Genomic DNA, 5,463 nt, shown 5'->3' on the forward strand with positions numbered 1-5,463 from the left:
ATATGGAAATACAATAAACCCAATTTCTCTAGCCTAATATACATTATTCTACTTAATTTATTTTCTTAAAACTCCCTCTCAAGCTGGAGCATATATATCATATAAACCCAGCTTGGAACAAAGAAACTTCAGTCGATTACTAGTCAAATACTTTGTAAACATATCTGCAAGTTGTTCTGTTTTCAAAAATGGTGTACATATACTACCACTCAATATTTTGTCCCAAACGAAGTGATAATCAACTTCAATGTGTTTAGTCCTCTCATGAAAGATTGGATTGAATGCAATATGTAAAGTAGCCTGTTTATCACAGAACATCGACATGGGAGTAAAATGTGGGAGATTGATTTTTTGAAGAAAGTGTTGCAACCATGTTAATTCAAGCTATCGCCCTATATTCTGCTTCTGCACTTGACCTTGCTACCACCGTTTGTTTTTTACTTTTCCAAGAGACCACATTACCACCAAGAATAATACAGAAACCAGTAGTGGATCGTCTATCTGACGGAGATCCTACCCAATCTGCATCTGTAAACCCTTCTACTCTGATATGTCCATTTGGCTTGTACAATAATCCAAAACCCGGAGCCTTTTTCAAATATCGAATAGTACGTATCATAGCTTCCTAATGAGAAATCCAAGGAGCATCCAAGAACTGACAAACGACAATAACTGCATAAGAAATATCGGGTCATGTGATGGTAAGATAATTCAATTTTTCAACTAAACGACGATATTTTTTTGGTTCTCCAAACGATTATCATTTATCCTTCAAAAGCTTCACATTAAGATCCATGGAAGTATCAACTGGACGAGTTCCAAGAAAACATATCTCATCTAATAGGTCAAGTACATATTTTCTCTTAGATAAGTTGATACAAGCTCAAAACCTAGCGACTTCAATACCTAAAAAATACCTGAGTTTGCCTAGATCTTTGGTCTGAAAATGTTTTTGTAGAAACTGTTTCAACCGGACTATCCCATTTGCATCATCACCTGTGATAACAATATCATCTACATAAACTACAAGGATAACTTGCACCAGTTCGTTGATGAAATACTAAATGGTGTGTCTCACATCTCTGCAGACCAAATTTTAGAACCTCATAAAACTTTTCAAACCATGCCTTTGGTGATTGCTTTAACCCATATAAAGCCTTTTTCAACTTACAAATATAATTTGGTACTCTCCCTGAGCAACAAACCCAGGTGGTTGCTCCATGTAAACCTTTTAATGTAAGTCACCATGAAAAAAGGCATTTTTAATATCCAATTGAAATAATGGCCAATCAACGTTAGCAACAATAGAAATAAAAACACGAATAGAAGAAATTTTAGCAACTGGAGAGAATGTCTCATCATAATCAATACCATAGGTTTGTCTATAACCTTTAGCAACCAATCGGACTTTCAACCAATCGACACTCCCATCAGGATTGAACTTCGGCACATTGATCCATCTGTTACCAACAGGATGTATACCAAGTGGTAAATGAACAAGATCCCAAGTCTTATTCTCGTGTAACTCCATAACCTTTCGCCACTCAGTATCAGATAAAGCTTGTGCCATTGTCTTAGGGACAAAAACACTAGAAAGCTGGGATGTGAAACAGGAAAACGAAGTTGACAACGAATCAAAAGTGACAATGACTGATAGGATGTTTAGTCACACAAGTACGTTTACCTTTACGGAGAGCAATGAACAGTGACTCAGGATTAGAATAGATGACGGAAGCATGATCTGTAGATGGCAAGGTGATGGATGGGCCCACAGGCATTAGTGGCTTAAATCGTCATGTATAAACCTGTAAAGGAGGAGGTGGTTCCTTCTGAAAAGAGGACAACTCTAGTACAGTAGACGAAGACGAGACTAATTCCAGAGAAATACTAACAAGGAGATATGGAACGGGTAAGCTAACAAGATCCCTAGTGGACTCAGGAAACAGACTATGAGCAATGTAATAGGGAGTAGATTTATTGACACTTACAAAGTACGCTGCAAAGAAGGATTGTAGCAACTATACCCTTTCTGTGTTCGGGAATAACCAAGGAAAACACATTTTATAGAGCGGAGATCAAGTTTGTCACGGCCAGGACTAAAGTTATGAACATAACAAAAACACCCAAAAACCTTGAGAGGTAATGAGTAGGGTGGAGAGGAAGAAAACAAAAGAGAGAAGGGAGATGCACCGTCCAAAATAGATGATGGCATGCGATTAATGAGATGGCATGCGGTAAGGACAACATCACTCCAAAAACGTTTAGGGACATGCGTATGACACAGAAGAGCACGAGTAACATCTAATAAATGACGATTTTTGCGTTCTGCAACTCCATTTTGTTGTGGAGTATATGCACAAGATGTTTGATGATTAATACCTTTGGAAGATAGGTATGAAGTAAAAGAAGCCGACATATATTCTTTGGCATTATCAGAACGCAAAATATGAATCTTTTTGATAAATTGTGTTTTGATAAGTACGAAAGGTTTAAAAGATAGAAAGTAATTCAGAACGATTTTTCATTAGGAACAACCAAGTCATAAGAGAATAATCATCCACAAAAGTGACAAAATACTGAAATGTATTAGATGAAATGTTGATTGGTCCCTATACATCAGAGTGAACTAACTCAAATAAACTAGAAACACGACAACTTGTACTTAAGGAAAAGACACACGGTGATGTTTGCTAAGCTGACAAGCTTCACATTCAATGGAGGACACATTACGAAGACTTACAACTTGACATTTTAAAGTAGATAGAGAAGGGTGACCAAGACGACAATGTCACTACATGGATGAAACAGAATACTGTAGAGCTCGAGGAGAAGAGATTGATGAAAGTTTCAGGTAATACAAGCTACCAACTTCATGTCCCATACCAATCATCATCTTCGTCTTGAGATCCTAAAATATGCACACGGAAGGATAAAATGTCTCGAAACACTGAAGAGGAGTAGTAATTTTACTAATAGATAATAAACTAAAGGGACAGCCAGAAACATGAAGGATGATTGATAGATCAATATTAGGACTAGGATGGGCATTGCCTGAGCCTGCAACACTAGTTTGGAAACTGTTAGCAAGAGTGACATGTGGAAAAAATAATAGGATGATTATCACTAAGAGAAGTGAACGAACCAGTGATGTGTCCAGTTGCTCCGAAATCGATAATCCATGAATTATGAGAGGCTGACAATAGACACTAAGGTGTAGTACCTAACTGAGTGAGTGTGGCCATATAAGTGGAAGCAGCCTATTTATGAGCTAAGAACTCAGCATACTCATCCCGTGGTATAGATAAAAGATAAAATCCTTGTGTTGAACTAGAGTCAATTACTCGGTCAGATAATAGGTGACAGTCCACATTAGACGAGACCTGATTGGCAGATCTAGAAGGTTTTCCATGTAAATTCCAACAATAATCAATGGAATGACCTACAGGACTGCAATGAGTACATTTTCGAAGTTCAAGATTTCCCAAATGACCATTGTCTTTAGTGTCTCGTCCACCCCGAGGACTAAAGCCACGTCCACCCTTGAATGAGCCACCTTGAACAATAAAAGCATAACGATCTCCACTAGGTGTACTATATGACAAAGTAGAGCGCTGAATACGAGAGAAGGTCTCTGCGAGATTGGGAAGTTCTTTACCACCTAATATCTGTGCTCGGACTACCTCAAACTCTGGCAGAAGCCCAATAAGAAATTTAACATCATTAATGTTTTCCCGCTGTCTTTCCATAACTTTCAAATCAAGAGAGAGAGGTTGCTGTACATTCCTTTCCTGACACAGCCAAAATTTTATTGTAATATTCAACAAGGCTGAAAGAGCCCTTCTCAAGCCCAAAGAACTGTTTACACGTCTCGTAGATTCGAGTCACATTTCCAATTCCAGAATGTATATGTTTAAGATGTTCCCAAATTTCTTTAGCTGTGGACATATAAAGGGAGGAAGACCCGATATGAGGCTCAATGCTACTAATCATAAGTCCAATGATTGCATTATCTTCTTGATCCCAACAATCGTTGAGAGTAGAATCAGCTTTTGTAGAATCACTTTCTGATGATTTAGCAGATGGCTTATCTAAAATCAAGCGGTTAAATAAACCTTTATCCCGCAAGAAGACCTCGATACGTCTAGCCCAGTAAGTGTAATTTCTTTCATTAAATTTTTCAGGTGTTATGGGTCCCGTCAAATTGAGCATCTCCATCTTGGATGACATAATACTATTTATGCAAACTAACTAGTTCTTGGATTGTAAGGAATAAGGCTATCAATAATTAAAGATCCACAAACCAAGTAATGGGCTCAACAATGAAACCAATAATAATTAAACCAACATAGGCAAGCCCTAAAACAATTTGAGCCCAAATACAATACACTCAAGCAAACCAAGATCTCAAGGTAAGAAGTTGATCTATCACAGGCCCAACTCCCCGAAAACTCACCGTGAACACCACCACCGACTTCAACAACCAAGAATGCCGAACAGAGATTCACCAAAGAAAATCACAGAAATCCAACAAAAATTACTGACCATAGACAAATTAATACCCACCCAGACAACTAAATCACCAATACCCAACCAGAAATTAAAAAAAAATACCGACCAAGAATCAAGATCTCAAGGTAAGAAGTTGATCTATCACAGGCCCAACTCCCCGAAAACTCACCGTGAACACCACCACCGACTTCAACAACCGAGAATGCCGAACAGAGATTCACCAAAGAAAATCACAGAAATCCAACAAAAATTACTGACCATAGACAAATTAATACCCACCCAGACAACTAAATCACCAATACCCAACCAGAAATTAAAAAAAAATACCGACCAAGAATTAGAGGTTGATCGAACGAAGATGACACCGAACTAGAGTTGTTGGAGATGAATACACGGGCAAGAACGCACAAGGAATGAACACACGAGCTGCTTCTGGAGTTACGATCAAACGCTCTGACAATTGGAACAATTGAATTTAAGCGACAAATCAACCAGGTTAGGCAATACCTGCTCTGATACCATGTTTGAGAGAGAGACTTGGTATAAAATATTTTTGGGAGAAGATTACTAACTCTTCTCCTTCACGTTCATTATATACATATCAAAAATACATGTATGGTAATAGAGTCCCAATATGGAAATACAATAAACCCAATTCCTCTTGCCTAATATACGTTATTCTACTTAATTTATTTCATTAACAAGCTAAATTGTAGATGATTAGGCTTAATGTTTAATGGTATGCTTAAATGTAGGAGAGAATTATATTGCTCAATTCTAGGAGAGACAAAGTAGCTTATTTATAGGAACGAATTATGTTAGCTTTGTGTACATACACAAGCTCTAATATAATGTTTTATACTATCAAAATGAAATGATAACATGAAATTTCCACATTAACAAGAAATGAAGAGAAAAATGCTACTGCTAATTCCATGTTCCATAACTCAGTGA

Source organism: Olea europaea, chromosome 13 (assembly GCF_002742605.1).
Source record: "Olea europaea var. sylvestris chromosome 13, O_europaea_v1, whole genome shotgun sequence".
Lineage (NCBI taxonomy): Eukaryota > Viridiplantae > Streptophyta > Magnoliopsida > Lamiales > Oleaceae > Olea > Olea europaea.